The sequence below is a fragment of the Lepus europaeus genome, chromosome 4 (genome assembly GCF_033115175.1).
Source record: "Lepus europaeus isolate LE1 chromosome 4, mLepTim1.pri, whole genome shotgun sequence".
Lineage (NCBI taxonomy): Eukaryota > Metazoa > Chordata > Mammalia > Lagomorpha > Leporidae > Lepus > Lepus europaeus.
The window spans coordinates 136,558,946-136,583,134 of NC_084830.1; positions in this window are offsets into that span (position 1 = coordinate 136,558,946).

Consider the following 24,189-nt stretch of genomic DNA (forward strand, 5'->3'; position numbering starts at 1 on the left):
GAATTAGAGGTTCCTCTTTACTCTGTATTGAATAGAAAATGTGGTCAAGGAGGGGAACTCCGGGAGGGCACGCCAGTGCCCTGTCCCAGCACATTCCCCTACAGGGGGATGGGGACTGGCCTGGGAAGGGACATGGGCACTGGCAAGGAGGTCGGCGCGGCACCAGGCCTGTACAGAGGGGGTGAAATGTTTACACCTCTTTGAGTCATCAAGTCAAGTCTCCAGCCCGCTCCAGGGGCCGCCTGGACTTTGAAACTTGGAGTTAGGCCAAACATAAAGCATGGGAAGGCGCTCTTGAGGCAATGCTTTCATCACCGCCGCCAGTTCGCCTCGCTTTCATCTGGGTTGAGAGATAGAGGACAGGTTTTTGTAACCGTTCCCGTGATTGCCCCACAACCAAAACTGTTTACATGGAAATTAGGAAGACTTCAGAATCAAAGAGCATGGAGAGATTATAATCAGAAAATATCTTCATATCCACAAGACTGCATCCATATGGTAACGATTCCATGTGGATACTAATTCCAATTCCATTCTTTTGCTGTATGTTTGGTTTTTAGTGTCATTGACTTCTTAGCAACAGAATTAGACCTGCATTTACAGGAGGCCCTACCGTTCATCATTTGGGGGACCGGCAAGATCAGGCACAGAAAACACACACACATATGTGTGACCGTGTGACATTGCTAGGTAGCACCCCAAAAATCACCTCCATTCCTGCTGAAGTCACCACCACTGGGCGCCAGGAATCCTGAGCTCTGCCACATGGACAGCTGCCTCCTTAGCAGCTGGGCTCACGCCATCCCCGTCTCAGAGAAAGGAGCCCAAGTCCCACAGAAGGCACAAGATGTTGCCCTGGGAACTACAGTCTGTCTTCAAAGTTTATTCTCCGTTAAGCAAATCTTCCCCACAAAAGCAAAATATGTTTATTTGTATTTTCAGTTAAGTTGACTATTTATCCACATTTCCTGCTGATGAGTCATTTATGCAGTTTACTGAAAAAAATAAATAAATTGAGAACTAGCGCACTGCAAAATTAAGGATCAAAGACGCAAAACTGACGTCAGCTGCACATAGGTTTGGGTTAAGGACTTAATCAGCAGACACATCGGTCTGCACACAAGGACCACACAGCCAGAGGGGCTAATTTTGTTTCATTTTTGCCCCCTAGGGATCCACACAGCCAGCCTTTCTGGGACACCTCTGTTGGTTTTGCTCACCAGATATCTGTAAACAGGGCAAACACTGATATTTGGTCAACAGAGCAAACTGCACTTGCCAGAAGGCCCGGTGAGAAAAGGTCCTGGGCTTGCTCTGTGTGAAAGGTGTGTTTGCCTCTGTAGATTAGAGGCCGAGCTGGGTGGGAGACCTTAGGAAATCTGAGCAAACTCACTGTTGACAGTGTGCGAAGGCCGAGAGAGGCATCAGTCTTTGGCATGAAGTTGATGTTTAGGCTTCTGGGGAGCAGATGAGACATACCCACAGACACCCAAAGTGGCTGGCTGGTTCTGCCTTCCATACAGATTCAGTTGTCTGGCTGTAAGCGTGGAAGATGTGTTCTTTTCATCTGTTCTTTTGGATACATTCATAACTAAGGCTTTTTAGAAAAATCAGGCAGAGACAAACATTCATGGGCTCCCAGAAGCTTCCCTGAAACATCTCCAGCAGTTGCAAATGACAGCAGGGAGCTTAGAAATAGACACTAATAACACGTATACCCCCCTGGGAACGCCTTACCGTTACTGTGCTCATTTCACGCGGGAAGAAAGTGAGATGCGATTTTGCCCAGGTCCACAGCAAGTACAAGGCACTTCCAAAAAGATACAGGAAAAGTTACATTAAAGGGTATTTATGTTAGGGCAAAACACTTGAAATCAGGCATGCTTTTTTCATAGGATGCATTTTCCAAGAAAGACCCCCTCATGCAGCATGGGCCTTCTTGAGGCCAAGTTCAAGTTTTTAGTCACTACTGTGCTTTGAAGATTAATTACACCTGTACTACATCTGGTTGATTCTGTTATATCAAATCCTTTCTGATTTGCAAAGAATGGATTTCCCAATTAAGAACTCTTTTTTTTTTTTTTTTTGACAGGCAGAGTGGACAGTGAGAGAGAGAGAGAGAGAGAGACAGAGAGAAAGGTCTTCCTTTGCCGTTGGTTCACCCCCAATGGCCGCTGCAGCCGGCGTGCTGCGCTGATCCGAAGCCAGGAGCCAGGTGCTTTTCCTGGTCTCCCATGCGAGTGCAGGGCCCAAGGACTTGAGCCATCCTCCACTGCACTCTCGGGCCACAGCAGAGAGCTGGACTGGAAGAGGGGCAACCGGCGCCCCAACCGGGACTAGAACCCGGTGTGCCAGCACCACAGGTGGAGGATTAGCCTATTGAGCCACGGCGCCAGCCAAATTAAGAACTCTTAACACCATCCTAAATCCATAAAAGATACCTTTGAGCAGTCATATGTATTTTCTTTATAATGAGTAGGGGAAGAACTGAAGTTTTTGCTCAACCAGTTGAAGCATTGACCTCCACATGTTGGCTAACCTAACAGAACACGTACAGGCCTTTGTCTGCTGTTAGAGCTGCCCGTCCTTACAGGGTTGTTCTGACAGAAAGCCCACCGTGTTCTCTTTAGTTCTGGCAGCTGTGCGTCCACCAAGTCCTGAGCCATGTTTATTGGGTATGTTTGCACCTGTCTCAGGTGTCCCAGGTGGCCTCACTTGTCTTTAGAGGCGAAGCATTCCTGCTTCATTCTCCTCTTTCAAAATCTGCTTGCAACCACTCTTCACCATGCTGTCTCTACAACCTCCCTCTTGCCAGATTCGCATGCTTCAACAAGCACCACACTGTTGAGCGTTTGCCCAGCGTTTGCCTAAGTCAGGTGGTATCTAGCACTTCCCAAGGCCTGGAGAGAAGGGTCTGCTTTGCAAGCCAGAGGCAGCTTCCTCCCATTCTCTGCTGTCTGCTCGGGAGTCCCCTGCCCCTGAACGATCTGTCAGTGATGACTAGTCCTGAAAGTGAGAAGGAAGAGTGACCCACATTAGCCTTTATTTTCTGAAGCTCAGCTTAGGGTATCTAGGTTAGAATGAGCTCAGTGAGAACTTCCGGTTCGCAGTGCTGCAGCCCACTCTGAAATGTTTGCTCATCCAGAAGCGTGCCTCCTGAGCAGCACACCTTTGGAATCCTTCAGGTGATCGCTGTCGTCCATGCACTGCCACCCAGTTTTCCCATCTACAAGATTAAAGGAGAAGATTCAGCCTTTTACGAGGGCGCTTTCAGCTCTATGGCTCTTTCCTGCTGCTTCTCCGTTTTCCCACACTAAGGTACCCATCCATTCATCCATCTGTCACTGAAAACAATGGTATGCACGGAGAGCCTACTACATACTAGGTAATGTTCTGGGCAGAGGAATTAAATAATAATCAAGGTGAATAATCCCTACCATACAGGATCAATAACTTTCTTTCCATTCCCCCTCCACAAATAATCCAAAACTGGAAGGAAAATCCATGATAGAATTAAAGGTTTTGGAGATCAGTAATCTGAAATGAGCCTCTCCGGGCTAACACCTAGGTGTCGTCAGGGCTATGGGAGGCTTCACAGGAAATCTTACCTTGCCTTCAAGAGGTGACCTGCCCGCCTCAGCTCAGGGTCACTTCCCTTGTCTTCAGAGCCAGCTGGGTAGCATCTTCAGATCTCTCTCTGACTCCTCTCTGGCCTACCTCCTCCACTCTCAAGAACGCTTGCAATTGCATTGGGTTATCTGGATAATCCTTTTATCTCATCCAGTTCCATCACATCAGACAACTTGGATTCAATCTCAGTTCTACAGCTTATAAATTTTGGGATTTTGGAAATATAATTTAAGCTCCTTGATTCTCTGTGCTCCACTCATAAAAAATGGGCCTTTCTCAAAGGGCTTCCATGAGAAGCAAATTTCTTAAGGAGTATAAAGCCCTTAGCCAGTTATTGGCATAACATCCGTGTTTGATTCATGGATGCTATATAGCAGATGTCAACAATTATTTTCTGTAAAAAACAAGACAGTGAATATTTAGGCTTTGTAGGCTACACAGTCCCTGTTGCAAGTACTTGACTCTGCCTTTATAGTGTTACAGCCACCGTACACCAAAGAACATTATCCTCCTCCTCATCAAATGGGAATGGCCAGGTTCCAGGGAAACTTTTACAAAAACAATCAGAGGCCGGGATTTGTCTGCAGGCCACTTTGCCAACCCCTGCTATATAGCTACGTCTCAGAGGTGTCCACATACTGTCTGCTGTCTTTTTGATGCCAAAGTCAATTTGATGTGGATTTTAAAAGTTCTGATCTCTTCCTTACTCTGGCTTTGAACTCAGAGAGCCAAGGTCCCTGCCTACACTTGACTGACCTGGGAGGCCTTGTTAATACTGCATCTCAGTTCCTCAGGCAGCGTGGTTGACCCCAAAGGCCTCAAATTCTTCCCTCCCCCTCCTATGGAGATGTGAGTTCCAGTTCCCCTTGCCTTGCATCTGGGTGGGCCTTGGTGATCTGCTTGACCAGCTGACAATGGCACAAGTAGCATCTGGGACTTCTGAGGCTTGATGGCGAGAAGCCTTGAAGGCACCTCCGGGGCCTCCTGAGTGCTTCCTCTGCACAGCTCACAGCACGCGGGAAGGCTGCTTGCAGGCCCAGCTGGGCTCCCAGCTGTCCAGCTGCACAGACTCCACTCAGGCGCATGAGGAAGCCATCTTGGAGCTGCGCTTTCCAACCCCGCTGCCTTGGACAGCGCGGTCTGGAGTGGAGATGAAGCGGCCAATGAAGCCGTCTCTTATTTCCTGACACACAAAACCGTGAGCAGAATAAAAGGCTGATTTCAGCCTCTGAGTGTTTAGGTTGTTGGCCACACGGTGCAAAATAAATCAGAAGAACTGAGAATTAAGGGCCTGATTCAATCTCTAGAACAGTACCTGGCAATAGGAGGCATTTGAAACACGATTGTTGAATGAACAAATGAACGATGTGTGAGAAAATGAATGAGAATGCCCTTCACTCTGCTCCCTCCCTCCTGGCCTGCCTGCTTCCCTGTGCACTCCAAGTTTCAGCAGAAGCGCCTTTTTTTTCCACCAAGGCTTCATCTGGCTGCCCTCCCCACCCCACCCCCCAGCAGCAGCAAGTTGGATCAGAGCCCTCCATTCCCTACTTCTTCCTTTATTGTGCTAACCTCGGTTATAACTCATCTAATGATTCTTTTAAGTGCTTGGTTAGTGCCTCTCGCCCTTCGAGAACAGGCACTCCCTGAGCCCAAGGACAGGGTCGGCCCTGTTCTGCACCCAGCAAGTTCCCCAAATTAACTAGGCATGTAGTGAATGATGTGGCTACAAAAACAGAGGCTGCACTGCAGCAAAGGCTTTGATCTAGAAAGTTCTGCGGACTTGTACAGACCCAGCCCAGACAGCAGCATGGGGAGAGGAGAGCTGTGCATAAAGGATGACGACGTCTTGAAGTCTCTTGCAGGGGTGTCCTGGTCGACCTTTAGAGATTTGTGCTGGACGGCCTGACTGAGCTTTCTGTTTTCCCCACACCCCGAGTGTCTACACAGCTGTATGCTGAGCACACACTATTCAGAGAGGCAGCTTCCTGTCACGTGGGGGACTCCGGAATTAATTTCTGTCACAGCGGCACAGGCTGGAAGGGCCTGCGTGCTAACCTAGCTCTGCCCCACCTGCTCAAACCCTGCTGCTTCCAGGACAGGTTCTGTCCTGGCCACCCTGTGGCCCTCTCCCGTCAGGGGGTGGAGGGGATCTGCGTCTCCAAAACCTGCTACCAGGGATGGAGTGAAGAGGAGATGTTTACAGGGGCTGTCAGAGGCTTTCTGGGTGGGAGCCTACAAGGGGTCCAGAGTAAGCTCTGTCCAGGAGCCCAAGTCAGGCACAGGGGAGCCCAGCCCTGGGTGGAATGGAAAGGGCCCCTTGCATTTCCCTCCTGGATGTCTCGTCTCGCAGCGTGTGTCCCCCTCGCCATGGTCCAGCACGCAGCTTTAGGAGCCGCTGTGACCACACCAAGGCAGAGGGCCTTCGCTCTGCTGCCGCCTGCCGCCTGCCGTCCTCAGCTGCCCCAGTGCCTTCACAGCCCTGGCCTGCAGTGTCCTCCCTGAGAAATGGCAACGGTGCCTACTGGCCGGGGCTGTTGTGGACCCAGAATCCATAACCAGCAATCATGAGCGTGCGAGCACTTCCTATGTGCCAGGCATTGCGCTGCAAACCCCCAAGGGCCAGAGCCCCCCATCCCTTGTCTAGACCCCCAGTGGATGCCTAATACTCCAGAGAGGGCCCAGTGCTGTGTGCAAGAACCGCCCATCAATCTGGTAACTGCTCTGTCTACGAGATAACTAAAAGGCAGGCGGAGTATACAGCATGGAAACACTAGACGAAGGGATGACTCACGTCCAAGCCAGGGCAGGGCCAGACTTCCCTCTGCTCCTCAGATCAGTATACAATTTAAAGCTTCAGAATTCTTATTTCTGCAATTTTCCATTTCATGTTTTTGGGCTACCACTGACCACAAGTAACTAAAACCCCAGAAAATGAAATTTTGGTTAAGTGGGGACCACTGTATTTCTTTCTCACGACTAAGTTTTCTAAGAGCCTGTTATCTCATTTGTGGAAGAAACCGAGGGTACAGTGAGGTGCAGCCCCTGGCCCCACGTCCCCTCGCTGGGTCACTGTGGTGGAATCTGTCTGACTTTCCATTACCCTACAGATTCACAGCTCGGGTTCTGGAGCCCGCGGTTAGATTAAAATCTGGGTTCTGCCGTGCACTGGCTGGGCAGCTGTCTTGGGGCACTCACTCATTCTTTGGCCTGGCCAAGCAGCTCTGTGGAGAGTAGCTTCCAGGAAGCATCCTGCCCGTCCTGATGGTTGCTCAGCCAAGCGACTGGGTAGTAATTTATTGGGAGTTCAGGTTGTCAGGAATGCAGCCACACGCACCAGGCTTTCATTCCCCGCCTTGGATACAGAAAAGCCGCCTTCTAAATGAGGCTGTCAGCACAGCTCACTTCTCCCCTTTGCTGCAGGTTGTTGATCCAGACGTGAGAAGCGCAGAGGATAATTTTTACATCCGCCCTTGTCCTTGTGTCCTTCTAAAGACAACAGGAAGTAGGTGGAGCTTGCTGCAGCCAAGTGGGTGGCAGGGTTCTCCTGAGAGTTTAAAGAAAACTTGCCCCCACCCCCCCCACCCCCACCGGATCAGACCAAATAGCTGGAGCCTGCCTGGGTGTCTTCTGTCTGAAATCCTCTTTCCTTTGGAATTGCCAGTTGACTGGATTGGCTTTCAATATTTACCAGATATTTTGAACCCATGGATATGCCACAGGAAACGGAATCTTGCTAGGATACCCCAAGCTTCGCTGACCACACCCCACACCAAAAGCAAACCGCCCTTTAACCCAAAGCCCAAGACATTTCTCAAGGCAGAAGGGAGGGCTTTGCTCTAGTTAAGAAATAAAATGAGAAGGAAAATTCTAGACCAAATGATAATTTCAGGCTGGTTTTGCTCAGAAAACAAATGCAAAAACGTTTTCCACTAACGTGCTCACAGTAATACAGGGAGCACGTGGCCAGCAATGTGCTAGGCACTGCACAAGTCACGTTTAATCCTCGCAGCAAGCCGCTGACCTACAGAATGTTCTCACTCGTGGATAAGGAAAGCAAGGTCCGGAGAAGTTGAGGAATCAGCCTGTAGTCCCAAAGTCTTTGTGGGAGAGAGACAGGATTCAGGTTTGGGTCTGCTGGACCCCAAAGTCCAGTCTTCCTATAATGCCCCCTGAAACTGGTTTTGTCCCTTGGGCCCCTCCATATTCCTGCCCTGGATCAGCTGCAAAGATTGGACACGGGAGAAGCCCGTGACGAGCAGATAAGTGGCAGGCGTGTTGTCAGGTGCGTGTGTTCAGGAAGGACTGGTTCCTGGTGGAAGAGGGGCTGTTTCAGCCTGACAGTTGGGTGTTCATCTGCATGGCGAGTACCGCTGCCCTGACTGCTGTCCCTGAGCAGCAGAGGGGTTTGGAGCAAGTGGCTAAAGTGAACTTCACTTTGCAGGTTGTCACCTGGGGCCTGGTATGGGCAGAGCCAAATACTCAGCTTAGAGGGGTCACACATTCACAGCAGCACTGCTGTGGAACTACCTCGCTCCCCAGGATGCTAGGTTGGACTGGAAAATTAAGTAGGAAGCCATCTTCCTTATGAAAATATTCAGAAAGTCAAAGACCTTTTCTTTTTTTTTTTTTTTTTTAATGGTTTTCTTATTTGAGAGGCAGAGTTGCAGACAGAGCGAGAGACAGAGAAGTCTTCCATCCACTGGCTCACTCCTCAAATGACCACAACAGCCAGAGCTGAGCCAATCAGAATACAGGAGCCAGGAGCTTCCTCTGGGTCTCCCACGTGGGTGCAGGGGCCCAAGCACTTGGGTCATCTTCCACTGCTTTCCCAGGCCATAAACAGAGAACTGGACTGGAAGACGAGCAGCCGAGACACAAACCAGTGCCCTTATGGGAGGCTTAGGCTACTACGGCACAGCAATGGCCCAAAGACCTTTCCTGTGTGACTGAAATTTGCCTACCTTTCTCCTCATCAGAAATTCTATTCCCATCTCATGCCAGAGGCAGCATTTCAGATGCTATAAGACATGAAAATATATAATTTGTATGTTTTAGCAGTAGTACAAGAATATATACTAAGTGTTCAGAAAAAGAAATTCAATGACATATAACATAGTGACATGTAAAGAACAAGTCAGTACCCATTTCATCTGCTCTCAAACTTATTGCTTCCCTAGAAAGAGCTGTTATTAGTAATTTGTTGCACATCCTACCACAGTTGTCTCTATACATTTACATAGATGATGGATAGATAATATGTATTTAGAGTATTTTTAAAAATCATAATTGATATTGGACAATGTAAGTTATTCTGCAACATTCTTTTTTTACCTTTCAGCTCACTATGGGAAACCCTATATAATTCTTTTAAATTGCTGCATAGCATTCCAAGATACCAGAATTAACCGTTCACCTGACATGTGGTGGTTGAGTCAAATACAATTTTTCACCATCACAGACAATGTTGTAATGATGCTGTACCTTGATCTTTGTACATTTTTCAGGATGTAGCTGAAGGCAGGTTCTTAGAAATAGAATTGATGAGCCAAAGCCTGTGTAGTTTTATGTCTATTTACAATTTTGCTAGAAAAACTGCCAAATTATTCCCCTCAGGAAAAAATAATAAAGACTAATTCCTCTCTACCCAACAGCGTACAAAAGGAAAATGTGGAAGTCTTGCAACAGCAGCCCCTAAAACCGCTGCCCAAGAATATGTGCTATCTAAAATGTTATTCCTGGTTGCAGGCAACTGCGGGGCCTGACCCCTTGGAGGCGTCTGGTGGCTGTCCCCACCGCCTCTTACACCAGCGGTGGCTCCGACGCTACAGTTTCAGTGTCTCCCATATATTCCTCTTGCCGTATTCTAACTCACCTGCTCCTATTCTGGCTCCTTGACTAGGGACTCACCCCAACCAGGGCGGACAGCACGCCGCTGTCTCTGTACTCCTAGCACCTGTCGCAGGTTCTGGGCCCCTATTTGAACAAGTTGCATGGGGAGGAGGATGGAAGGCAGGCTGTGGATTCCCTGACAGCTGGGAGTGCCCCAAACCCAGTGAGATCTAAGCAAAACTCTATGTAAAATGGACAGCTTTGTGATAACTAGCCCTGCCGTACCCTAGAAGTCTGAGCACTGGCAATCAGGGAGAAGATAGGTTTTGTTTCTAAGACTTTACCTAATCACACACCTGACCCAGGTGATACTGCCCATCTCCAGTCTCAGGAGCACAAGGCAAAATCCCTTTTGAGATGGGGATGCCACATTTGGAGTTTTCCGAACACACTTCTCACCCTTTTCTTTTTCCATAGCTATCTTAGAGGCTAACAAAGTCATATTTGGAGAACTGAAAATCAGTGGTATTTCCGTTTTGTTTGCAGCCTTAACTCTGTGCCAGGATGCATCCTCTTACAGCTCAAAAGCCTTCCTCCCACCACACCAGCTTGCTTCTCTCTTAACCTTGCTGATGCCAAAGCAGCTACCTGCCCACTCCATCCTGCCTTGACTTTGTTTCCTATGCAAAGGAACCCCCTCCCCGCCAAGGGAATCTTATGCTCATTATTTATAAACAGCTGGACAATTGCTTTGTCTTCAGGCTACCCACATGTTGCATGGAGGACTTGCAGGCTATGGTTCATTCTTGCTGACTCAGGCAATGTCCAGGAAATACTAAAAATTTCCTGAAAACAGTTAAGCTCAGGAACTGGCTAGAATCACTCGGGCTGAACTTCCGTAGACTCTATCCATTGCCACAAGTGTTACTAATCTCAGTGTATGAAGTTCTCTACATCATTGCCAGCATGCACACACAAGGGAAAGGAATTGGAAAACCAAAGTGGGAGACTGGGGAGGGAAGGAGGGAAGAGGGAAAACAGTAAGAGAAAGACACTAGTCTTGTAGCTGAAGGGTGTGGCAGAAGCTGGAACATTGTATCTGAACTAAATAAAAATGTATCCTCAGGAAGTGACTTATCTGTAGGCCTCTGTAACCTGAAGTTTTAAATATGCTACCTTCTTAAAAACTAGCTGCCTATGTGCCTGGAACCCTTATTCTTCTGTTAATTATCAGACGTTTATTGTAGCCAGCAATTGGTTTATTCCCCATGCTTCCAAGATTGTTACATCAACAAAGCTTCATGAGTTGGTCCACCAGCATTTTAGCTTTTTTCTTTTCTTTTTTTCCTCAAACTTTACCACTTAGTATCCTCAGAGTTCTTCTCTTTTTATAGCAATACCTCTACCATTACCCTTTTTGTTTTTTAAGGTTTATTTATTTGTTTGAAAGGCAGAGTAGGCCGGCGCCGTGGCTCAACAGGCTAATCCTCTGCCTAGCGGCACCGGCACACCGGGTTCTAGTCCCGGTTGGGGCGCCAGATTCTGTCACAGTTGCCCCTCTTCCAGGCCAGCTCTCTGCTGTGGCCCAGGAGTGCAGTGGAGGATGGCCCAAGTGCTTGGGCCCTGCACCCCATGGGAGACCAGGACAAGTAGCTGGCTCCTGCCTTCGGTTCGGTTCAGCACCGTGCACCGGCCGCAGCGCGCCAGCCGCGGCGGCCATTGGAGGGTGAACCAACGGCAAAGGAAGACCTTTCTCTCTGTCTCTCTCTCTCACTGTCCACTCTGCCTGTCAAAAAAAAAAAGAAAAAAGAAAAGAAAAGAAAGGCAGAGTTACAGACAGGCAGAGGCAGAGAGAGAGAGAAGTCTTCCATCCACTGGTTCACTCCCCAGCTGGCCACAATGGCTGGAGCTGGTCCAATCCGAAGCCAGGAGCCAGGAGCTTCCTCTGGGTCTCCCACATGGGTACAGGGGCCCAAGGATTTGGGCCATCTTCCATTGTTTTCCTAGGCCATAGCAGAGAGCTGGATCGGAAGTGGAGTAGCTGGGTCTCAAACCAGCACCCATATGGGATACCAGCACTGCAGGCATTAGCTTTCCCCTCTATGCCACAGTGTCAGCCCCCCATTACCATTTTTTACCTTATGGCTTTCTACTTCGATGACTGCTCTAATAATTCTGTCTATTGCAGAGTCAATTAAGAAACATACATGTTTCCTTGGTTGGAGTTTCCTTTTTCTTTCCTCTATCTTTTGCTACATGCATGCCACCACCCCAACCCAATGACATTGTTCTAAGATGATCAGTCACTTTCTGATTTTAGTATTACCACTATTAGTAGTTTTGTATATAAGAGAACTTCTTCTGAAGCAGCCTTGAAAGGTGCGGATGAGAGCTGTTCATGGCAACACCCAACTCAAACCAAGTTAAATGATAAACAGAATGTTTGAACACCTGCAACAAAAGTTCATAAAGGCACTTTAATACCAACATGCACACACACATATATTGAGTGCTTGTGTTACATGTACTTTAGACACACTTTGTTTGGCTCTAGTTCCTTTCACTTGCACTTTTCTTGCCTGTGCTGGCTTTCCCAATGGTAGCAAAATGGCAGCAGCCCTCCTAGGTTTTACATCCACACTGCTCTCCTGCATCCAGGAGAAAAAGCTTCTCTTCCCCATCTCACCCCTCCCTGCCTCCAGCCCCAAGTGGCAAACTACAGCCCCCCCCCCCCCCCGGCTTCCCCTCCAGGAAAATATAACAAATGCCTTCCCCTGGACTAAAAATGAATCGGTAACTGGCTCATGCAAGTCGGTCAGAGCCTCCTCCTGGAACTGCGGGTGGGTCACAGTCACCCAAGCCCCATGACCACTGCTCCCTGGGGAGAGGTGAGACATGGAGGCAGGGAGTTTGGCATCAACACCCTCAACAGGGTGATGGAAAAAGGGCAGGACTTGGAGCTCCTGAACTCAGTAACGTGCATCATCTACAGAGCATCCCATCAGTGAGAGTCACCGTCTCGAAGTGGCCTTCCTAATAATGTGAGTGGGTCAGCGATGTGTAATGTTATCTACCAGCTATGACTCAAAAGGCTGGGAACCTCTAAACCATCTAAACCATCAGCTGCTCCAAGGCAGGAACGTTGCGTTATTTATCTTTGTGGCTGCAGCACACGGCTACAAATGAGACCTGCCTGAAGAACTGACGCCTGGTCCCCCTTCCCACCCAATTGCCCCCTCTGTTAATACCCTGATTCTTTTTTAAGCTTATTTTTTTATTATTTATGGAAAGGCAGAGTTACAAACAGAGAAGGAGAGACAGAGAGGTCTTCCTTCTACTTGTCCACTCCCCAGATGACCCCAGATGGCCACAGTGGCTGGGGGCTATGCCAGGCCAAAGCCAGAAGCCAGTAGCTTCTTCCTGGCCTACTAGACATGGGTGCAGGGGCCCAAGCACTTGGGCCATCCTCTGCTGCTTTCCCAGGCACATTAGCTGGGAGACCGATCGGATATAAAGGAACCAGGCCTCGAACCGGTACCTGTATGGGATTCCAGCATCACCAGCAGTGACTTGACCCACTACAACCACAAGAGCAGCCAAAATACCCTGATGCTTTACCAAATTCTTTTTTCTATCTCCTCAAAGGTCTACTGCAAGGGAAAATCACACCCACTCCCCACTCCACTACCCTTTTCTGGAGAATATAATTTGGAAAAAATATTGAGCAAGCATAAGCATGTGACGAAGTGGAGAAACTAGTGGCAGAGTCAAAGAGAAAAGTATGCATTTCCTGTGTGAAGAGCTAGAGAATGTACCGAGCCCTGGACTGACATGCCATTCGCCTGCGGGGCAGATCAGACGCTGCACAGGGCTTTGATGCCCTGTATTCTGTAAAATGGAAAGCTTTATTTGGCCTGAGCACGTGCCATTTGTCACCTAGAGAGATGCCTCTGCTACTCCTGTAGGACATTCATTTCCTAGATTATTCACTTAGAGATGATGAGTGTGGCTCAGGGATGTGCGCTCTTTCTCAGCGCCTCTCGGGACAGGCAGACAGGCACCCATCAGGGATCGGCTTATATTTCATGGGTATCATCTCTGGCCATGGATTAGGACTTCTTCTCCTCAGAGGAAGCTGATTTAAACAGGGCTGGATCCTAGCACTAAGAAACCATCTGCATTGGTAAATTACGCTGTTCTCTCTTCTGTAATTGAAAGAAAAATGTGATGCTTGACTGTAAGGCAAAAGTAATATGCATATAGAAATCAAAATAACTTACTTTTAACCTCACAGATGGGAAAATCCTGTCTGCACATCTGTCCAATGAACCCAAATTCTTCTCTCCTCTCCCTGTCCACATTCCAGTTTTCTTTGCTGGTGGGACTTGGAGTATGCACCTTAAATGTCCATTGAGTAATCCGGCCCTGGATCCATAAGTACTCAAACAACTCCCTTAGCCCAGCAAGTATCACCGTGTTAGCCTGGTGACTGAGGCGGCTCACTAGGTGTCTGCCACACTGACACTCCGGGTTCTAGTCCCAGTTGCCCCTCTTCCAGGCCAGCTCTCTGCTGTGGCCCAGGAGTGCAGTCGAGGATGGCCCAAGTGCTTGGGCCCTGCACCCGCATGGGAGACCAGGAAGAAGCACCTAGCTCCTGGCTTCGGATCAGCACAGTGCACTGGCCCTGGCGGCCATTTGTGGGGTGAACCAATGGAAAAAAAGACCTTTCTCTCTCTGTCTCTCTCTCTCACTGTCTAACTCTGCCTGTCAAAAAACAAAAAACAACAACAACAAAAAAAAGACAGTGTTGCGGTCAGCTGGATAATCCAGTCTCCCAGAGAGTCTGCATGCTCCTGCTGATGATGCAGTGACCACCTGATGACAGGTGCACCCTCTCTTTAACTAGGAGGCCTGGGAGCTACTCAGGAATTTGCTTCCCTTGGTCCCACTGATGGACAGTGCTGCTGTCTCAGGCTCCTGTGGAAAGTTGATCTACCCTCTCAGGTGCCCTTCACCCAGTCCCCTCCAAGGCAATCAGAAACAACACTTCATCAGTTCTGTCTCCCTTCTCCTATCATCATAACTTTCTCCTTTTTACTGAATCCTTTCCATCAGCAAATTAACATCATGCTATTTCTCCCATCCCAAGTGATAGTAAGAAAACCTTCGATATCCCCTACAGCTACACCCCACTTCTCTGCTCTCCTTTTCAAAACTCGGAATTGTACTCAGAGACTCCGATTCTTCCCCTCCTGGATCCTAAACCCACTCCAGCCGGATTTCCCCACCCCGGATCCCATCACAGGAGTTCCTGTAAGGTCACTGGTGATGCCCACATTATTTCGTGACGGTCAGTTCTCAGCTTTGACCCCTGCTCACGGGCCACGGCTCGTTCAGTTTTCTCCTGTCTCCCCAGCTCTCCTCCTTGACCTCCTCTGCTTGTCCCTCCTCTTCTCCCCTGCAAAGTTCTGGTGACTCAGGGGCTCCCTCAATTTTTCCTGTGCACTCATTCCTTCAGATGTCGCATTCATCTCCCAGTGTGTTAACAGCTCCAAGACTGTACCTCCAGCCCAGACCTCTCTTAAACCCCAGGCTCAAAATCAATGGCCAGCCCAGTACCTCTACTTGAATATCTCACAAACATTTTTTAACTCAGTATGTCTAAGATGAACTTCTACCCTTTTTTCTTCCACACATACCCATCCCTACCAAAACTATTATACCCTTTTTCTTCCCCACCTCAGTTAATGGGACCCAAATTTGACTCAGGACTTTAACCAACTGATCAGCATAACCATACCTTGAAATGAGACCCGGTCAGGCCTCTTCAACGATCACTCTCTGATTCAGACCTTGTCAGAAATACAGGCCCCTTTACTTTTCCCTTGCCCTCTAGGGTCTATTCTCAACATAACATCTGCACCAGATCACATAAAATATGGATCTGATCATGACATCCAGGGACTCAGGGTAAAAGCCAAGGTCCCACATAACTTGATTCACATCCGCTCCTGTCTCTTCTCTCCTGCTTTCCACTGTAGGCACCCTAGCCATTCTCACCTGAACTTCTGATCTACAGAACTGTGAGATAATAAAGGAATTTACCTATGACTAGGAGCGTGGAGGGCTTGCTGCATGGCTGTCTGTTATTTATATACCCCCACATATACCCACAGAAAGGTGTTCAGGTGGGGTGGTGTGAGTAGGAACTGGCACGCTGGCCTCATGTTAGATACTGTGCTAGAACCTTTATACGTATCATCTCATTTGAAAGCAGCATCCAGGCACGTATATAGCAAGATCTGCAAGGATAGAAGGTAATGAAAGGAAAATTGTACCAGAAATCATGACTGAGGTCATTCTATTTCATCATCATAATAGTTTTCATTTAAATACATGGTTTTATTATTAAAAGTTTTAAAGATGGAGTTGAATATCTGACCTAACGGTTAAGACTAGTTGGTTAGGATGTCCGCATCTGGGTTTGAGCCCCAGTTCTGGTTCCTGACTCTAGCTTCCTGCTACCATGTACCCTGGTAGACAGCAATGACGGCTCAAGGAGCTGAGTGTTTTCTGTCCATAAGGGGAACCTGGAATGAGCTCCCTCCTTGCAGCATCAGCCTTGCCCAATCCTCATCTTGATTACTGAAGCATCTGGAGAGTAAACCAACACTTGGAAGTGCATGCTCGCTCGCTCTCTCTCTCTCTGCCTCTCAGCTAACAAAATATAAAAATAAATGGAATTTAAAGTTTGAAACAAATGTAAATAGATTACCATATTTTACTCAGATCTTTCAAAAATGAAACAAACATATCCCAGCTATGTTATATTCCCTGTGTGCCTACGTGGCCAGCCCTCCTCTCCTTGTTACAAACTCGCAGATAGCCATCATTCCCCAGTGGTGAGGGTCTCCCCTGCCCAGGTTCCTGTCCTTTCGCTGTATACACATACACACAGATCACATTCTGTGTTGTTGCTCTTAACACCAGTGGTGACGTATTGGACCTTTCATTCTTTGTTTTTAAAGACTTATTTAATTTTATTGATTTAAAAGACAGAGAGTGGAAGAGAAAGAAAGGGGGAAGAGGGTCTTTCATCCACTGGTTCACTCCCAAATGGCCCTAACAACAGAAGCTGAGCTGATCTGAAGCCAGAAGCCAGGAGCTTCTTCTGGGACTCCCATGGGAGTGCAGGGGCCCAAGCACTTGGGCCGTCCCCTGCTGCTTTCTTAGGCACATTAGCATGGAACTGAATAGGAAGTAGAGTAGCCAGGACTTGAACCGGTACCCATATGGGATGCCAGTGCTGCAGGCTAGGGCTTTAACCTGCTGAATCACAGTGTGGCCCCTGGACCTTTCATTCTGCAGCCTACGTTCTCCACTCCATGTTATGTCTTCAGTCTTTATTCACAGTGTTCTATGTACATCTAACTTGTTTAACTTCTGAACAGCATTCTGTTTAATGAATAAGCTATAATATATTTACTCATTTAAATATTGATAATTCATGCTTCCAAAATTTTGCTTTTATCAAAACTGCTATAATTTCTCTTCTCACTGTGACCACAGGGAGATTTTCTGTTTGAGAACTATTTCTACACATACAAGAGTATGATGATACGTTTTAAAATTTATGAAAAAATGGAATTAAAATATAAGCTTCTTTTGGTGCAAATTATTTTAAGATTTTATTTATTTGAAAGAGTTACAAAGATAGAGGGACACACACACACATCACACATACACACACACAGAGTGGGGAGGAGGTGAGAGAGAGAGAGAGAAATCTTCCACCGGCTGGTTCACTCCCTAAATGGCCTCATCAGCTGAAGCGGGGCCAGGCTGAAGGCAGGAGCCAGCACTCCACCTGGGTCTCCCACATGGGTGGCAGTGGCCCATGGACTTGCGCCATCTTCCATCTTCCTCTGTTTTCCCAGGTGCATTTGCAAGAAGCAACTTAACCCCTTGCACCACAGTGCTGGCCCCTTGATGGAAGAGTTTTTTGAAAAGTCATACTGGTTTTTGTGGTATGCATTTTCATGTATTTTTTAAGACTGGTACATTCATGGATTTCAAAGTCATCTTGCATCAGGGACTGGCGCCATGGATCACTAGGTTAATCCTCCACCTGCGGCTCCAGCATCCCATATGGGTGCCGGGTTCTAGTCCCAGTTGCTCCTCTTCCAGTCCAGCTCTCTGCTGTGGCCTTGGAGGGCAGTGGAGGATGACCCAAGTATCATCCTTGGGCCCCTGCACCCGCATGGGAGACCAGGGAGAAGCACCTGGCTCCTGGCTTCAGATTGGCACAGCACCAGCCGCAGCGGCCATTTGGGGAGTGAACCAACGGAAGGAAGACCTTTCTGTCTCTCTCTCTGTCTGTAACTCTACCTGTCAAATAAATAAATACAATCTTTAGAAAAAAATCATCTTGCACCAAAATTAAGTTTCTTTGAGCTTTATTTTTCATTAACTTTTTTAAAGTATCTACCCACATGCACACACACACACGTGTGTGTGTGTGTGTGTGTGAAAAATACACATCTGGAAGAGAACTCCTGCCACTTAGGCTATGCACATCTGTACAGCCCCACTTCACTTGACACTGTCAGTAGCTGTCTGAAGCACCTGCCCCAGTTCACATCCCATCAGGGACACATCAGAGCTTTCCCACATCCAACAATAAATAATGCCAGACTCTGCAAACATTTGCCTGCCAGGTATTTCTGAAATCATTCCTTTACTTACAATTTCCTGAGTACTCATAAGGTTGACCACCTTTCCATATCTTCTCTGACCCATCATCTTCCCTCTTCTGAAAATTGTTTATTTTTGTCTTTCACCATTTTTATTGGAAATTTTGCCTCTTTCTGACTTTCTTGCAATTTATTATATGATCCAGAAATAAATAAATTATGTTCTCATTTATAAGAGTTGTAAATTGTATATTTAATTTTATTTATTTAAAATTTATTTAATTTTATGTGAGGATACCTTTTTTAAAAGTACAGAAACTGGTTTAACATAGTCCAATATATCCTTTCTTTTGCAATGAGTGCTTTCTGGGCTTGTTCAAGAAATCCTTCCTCCTCTGAGAGGCCCCACAGAGGTGACTTAGAGGTCACCAAGGAAGGTTGATGGTGAGAGAGGGCCAGCCTTGTAGGTTGTAGGACTTTCTGTCTCTATTCCACTTCAAATCACAGTCTGTGTAGTTGTCCTGTATCATGGGCTCCTGCTTCAATTTTGCACCAAAGAAACACTGGCTATTAAAAAATTTTATTGAATATTACGGAATTTGCTCCAAGATTTCCTGTCAACAAAGACAAAAAGAGAAACGTGATGAATTATGCTGACTTCTAAGAGACAATGCTAAGAAAAAATAGAGTGTGTCCTGTAGCTTTTGTTTGCTACAGCAAGGTTAGCCAATTGGCTGGGAGAGGGGAATCCTTAGCACCAAGTCCTAGGCACTGGAACTCCATGCAAAAGAGGAACTTGGTTAGCAAAAGTAGCTTCCAGAAGACGCAGAAAGATCCTCATGCAGCCTTGCTTAGGAGCTAGCAAGAGACAGTGAGTTCATCTGTGAATAGAGTCCTGGACTCCGCAGAACCCAGAAAGTTTGTGTGTTCTGGCTGTGGGCCACGTCACAGATCTCCTGTGCACTGTGCTCACATGCTCTGATTGGTGTCTCGGCTTCTGGCGGATGGGAGGCTCTGGCTGAGGGCAGCAGCTCCCCCTTCCTGGGCTTGCATCCTAATTTGCAGCCTCCGCTCGGTCTTGCTTCTCTCTGGGGTGGGAATAAGAAGGCTTGCTGCTGAGTGAGCCGCTTCGTTGAGGGAGCAAACACCTTCAGTCCTTCAGAGCTGGAAGGAGCTCCAAGTTCAGTGACTATGAAGGTGAAGTAAATGGACCTAAGTCCCTGTCGCCTTCCAGCCCCGAAAACCTCTCCCCTGCCCAACCCGGCATGGGTGACTGCAAAACCACACAAAATATAAACAAGTCCAGCTCATTCTTCGCGGTGGTGACGGCTACATAGCCTCAGTGAGCAGGAGTGTTTCATTTTGAAATGTGTATTTCCAGAGAGATGGTTCTATCCCTGGCAAACGCACAGAGGGAAAAGGATCAAACCTTTCAGTTTGTTAGTTGCTTGACTTTTTTTTTTTTCCTTTCACTCTTTTTCCCCTCCCCGCACATTTATTATAATTTTTTTTCCCTTTTCTTTTGTCAGTTTGTATTTGAATCTCCTTTTACATTCCATCCACCGCGGCTCCTTGGCTGTGCGTGACTTTACTTTTTTATGTAACCTGCTTCAGTTTAAAACGATGTGTTTTCTTAAACATGGCTAGTACGCAGGAGAATATGTTTCCTGGCACTCCACCACTGCCTCATCACCCGGCTTTCTGGATTTGAGGCTTGTTTCTCCAAGAATGTGCAGGACTGTTTTGAGTGAAGATAAAGTAAAGAATCCAAAACTTCTCTCCCAAGAAAGGCATGCAGAGTGATTTTTCTTACCTGATCAGTACAGAGGATGAAGAAAGCATTTCCCCAGGGCAGCAAGAATATTAAAATTAAGTCACACTCACCCACACTGTTCTACTCCCACCCCAAAGCGTGTATCAGTGGAACTTCCACTGTGTGTCAATCCGTGGACACGCCCCCAAGAAGCCTTTGTTGCATGGATCTGGGAATTGAACTGTGTAAAAAGACCTCACTGATTTCTTCCCAGATTGTGGAAGATCTCTAGGTCTCCGGCTCAACAACTGCATGACCAATCCCCACAGAGTCTGCAGTGTTGACTCAGAAAACCTTACCCATGTCACCTGCTTCGCCTCGCAAGTACAAAGGAAATGGATTCACTGTTGCTAACATCCTGGCAGCCAGAAAACAGAACTCCACACATAGGGTTTAAGCGAAGAAACTCTAATAATGAGATTTTTAAAATATTTATTTGAAAGGCAGAGTTCCAGAGAAAGGGAGAGAGAAAACAGAGAGAGATCTTTTATCTACTGGTTTACTTCCTAGATGGCCATAACAGCTGGGACAGGCCCAGGCCAAAGCCAGGAGTCAGAAACTCCAACCCACAAGGGCGGCAGGAGCCATCATCCACTATCTCCCAGGTGCACTAGCAGGAGGCTGGATCAGAAGCACAAAGTAACATCAAGACTCAAACAAGGCACTCTCTGATTTGGGGATGCAGGCATACAAACAGCAGCTTAGCCTGCTGTACCACAGCGCCAGACCCCAAGGGATTACTTATGGGGTAGATGGAGCCAACAAGGGATATTGAGGCTTAAGGGACCAGCCACAGCAAGGTGACATTTCCACTCCTCTGGGAGTCAGGTCAGAGCTGGGGCTGGGAGCAGAGAACCAATGACAACATGGGTGGGAGTCAGGTGGCTTTGAGAAGACAAATCCCCAGAGCTCCGTCTTCCTGCCTCTAATCCCTTGCTTCCACTGGCCATACCCAGCTGAGAAAGCTGGAAGGCAAGGGAGCCCAAGTGAAGTAGTCACTGAGCAGCCTCCTGCAGTGCAGAGAAGAGCAAGGAGTGAGACATGGATGGGTCAAGGAAGCGCTGGTTGTGGTAGGCAAGTGGAAAACAACAAGTGCTGCGATCAAGAGTGAGCAGATCTGAAACTTGCTCCAGACTGTCTTCATAAAGATGATCTGATTCATTTCACGAAATTTTGGGTGTTGGCCAAACATTGGTTTAATTTACCATGAGGAAGCACTCTGGTATTCCAAGTGACCAGAGATGTATGAGCTGAGACCAATGTAGGAGAATTTTACTGGTGTAATAGGTGGACAAACGTAAAAGGGTTGAGTTGGAAGAGACCTCTTAGCATCCTACTCAACCACAGCTCTCAGGCAGGAAAAAATGAGACTGGTAACGAGTTTTCCTACTTCCCTTCCTTCATTACGTGTCAATATTTATTTGATGCCTACTGTATATTAGGCTGTGTTCTGATAATAAGAGTGCAATAGGGAACAAAGCAAACCATGCTCCAATAGAGCTTATGCTATAGAAGAAGAGAGAGACAACAAGCAATTCAGTTCTCTGTGGTGGGTCAAAAGGGGATAGATGCTAAGCAGAAAAACCAGGCAGGATAATGGGTGGGAGAGCAAAGGAAGGAAAGGCACGAGTTTATCATGTATACCAGAGATGTGAAGGACCTTTCTGATTGGCACTGTTTGCCTGGGACCTGAAGGGATGAGCCCCTGGGATCTCCTGGGCAAGGGCATTCCAGGCTGCAGGGACAGGAAGTGGAGGGCCCAGAGCAGGGCACACGTGGTAGTAAGCTCCATGCGCAGAGATGCCCTGGGCAGCCAGCTGTGGTCAGGCATGAGGAGCCCTGCTTTGTGGAACCTCCTGTTTTATGGCCAGCTGGGAGGAAGCCATCAAAGGGTGCCGAGCAGAGCAGTGACATGTTGTGATTTTTGTTTGACCAGCTCTCCCTGGGAGCCATGTGAGAACAGACAGAAGGAGCGTGTGGGCAGAAGGAAGGATGGCAGTCAGGGACAGAGTGAGGATGGAGAGGAGATTAGATCCTGAATCCATTTGCACGTAGAACTGGCAGGAGTTCCTGATGGCGGAGGTGTGGTGTGGCGAAACAGTGGACGCAAGGGGGGACTCGTAGCTTTTTTGACTCGAACACTAGGAAAATGGAGCTAACTTCCCTGAGCTGGGAGAGGAGGTTTGACAGAGCAAGGGGGATAAACAGGAGTGACTGAGAGACGTGGAGGGTTTTAAAGGACCCTCAGATGTCTATGCAAAAAATATATTATATACATGCATGAGGTGACTTTAAAATTTATGAAAACAAATTTATTTTGGTACAAAAAAAATGCTGAAATGTATGGATAGTTCTTCCATAGTGTGCATTGTCATTTAACTGTGAAATCCCTTCAAATACATGGGTTTGAAAATATTTTGCTGCAAAATAAGAAGCCTATGTTTTCATTCCATTTTCCACATTTTTTGAAGAATGCTCTTATATACATGTGTGCATGTGTGTGGTGTGTGTGTGAGAGAGAATGAAGCCCAGGAAAGGAGTTGAGACTCAAAGTACCCATTTGGCGACAGTGTTTAGAGTATTTAGAGAATGAGGCATTCTATAGAGTGAGTGAAGCTGTCCAAGTCTTAGCCCTGAACCCTGGGACACACTGATCATATCATTAAATTATGTTCTCCTGTGCTGTATGTAGGACAGCTCTAAAGACTTAAATCAAGCAATAAATGTACTTCTTATGGTAATGGAAATAAATATTATGTCATCGAATTACACAATTGAAAACTTGGGCCTTCATTGGTTAACATTTGTCGTGTTTTACTTACTTGGCACTAACCATGTGCTAGACACTTGACATACATTATCTTATTTCACTCTCTCAGCAAGGGTCTGAGAAAGTTGCTCTTATCCCCATTTTGCAGATTATAAAACCAAGGGCTCAGAGAGGTTAATAAGAAGGGTTAGGTTGCTCAAGTCACAAGTTAGTAGATGGCAAAGCCGAGAATCTGACTCCAGCTGAAGCAGCTAGCCCAAGCTTATGGAGTAAGTGTGTGCCAGAAGATGTCTGATAAGCTTTTCCATATGTCACAATGCCTCTGCTGAGTCAGTTCTTTCACTTCCGTGTGGAGCCACTCAAGAGCCCAGAATCACGCTGGAACTGAGAGCATCCAGTTGGCTGCCTCCACTTTGATTATATCTCTGTCTCAAATATTATCAAGCACTCAACTCTACTCAAAGACCAAGACCCTGAATCTGGTAGCACAAGTGTCTTTGTCTGGTGCTTGGCAGAGGGCTTTGCTCCCAGCAGCTGCTGTGTCATGCTGGACTGACTGATGGAAAGGCCATGGTGACCGAACTAGCAGGTCTCATTGGTGGGGCAGAGAGTGAGAAAGGAAGCCCTATCCTCGTGGTAGAGATTGGGAAATTGGAATAAAAAGAACCTTGCTCCCCTTTTGCAAGTCACACAGAACAGTGGACAATGCAGTTATGTCTGTGACACATTGATGTTTTTGGGAGAATTTATCCAGACCAAGGACCTGAACTAGAAGGTGGCCACCTCCCATTCTGGAGATCACACTTAGTATTGACCTCTCTCGGGGTGTGGTTATCTCTGCCCCCGTTAAAGTCTTCTCTCAAAGAATAGCATTTTTCCATATTTTCTACAAAACCAAGTAACACAGATAACATCATTTTGGCTTTCCACCACAATCCCTAGAGATGTAGCGGAACCATAATTGGAACCTTTCAAAGAGCTATTTGGATAAACAAACTGTCAGTTCTCAATTATAAATAAACCACTATCAGCCAGCTAAAAAAGACAAAATGATAGCAATGTACCAAAATGCAAGGGACACACACCTGAGAACACTAAGCTATCCGAGACCAGTTATGTAATCTGTAACTTCTACCACCTCCATTGCCCAAATTGATCCAAGCATGGCATAAGAAAAATACTCCAGGCTTTGTGGTCAGATAGCTTGGTCTGGGCCTACATTCTGTCTGTGATGCTCTTTAACAGAGGCCTGGAACCAGGTGTTGAATTCCTTAAAACCTCATCATCTCATTTATCAAAGAGTGAGAAAAGGGAATAATTTCTAGTTCATAGGGTTGCTATGAGCATAGAAAGAGAACAAATATGGATGCAACACAGGAATTGAGATATGATGGTACTTAATAACTGATCTAGTGGTGGTGATGATGGTGGTGGTGGCAGTGATACTGATGGTG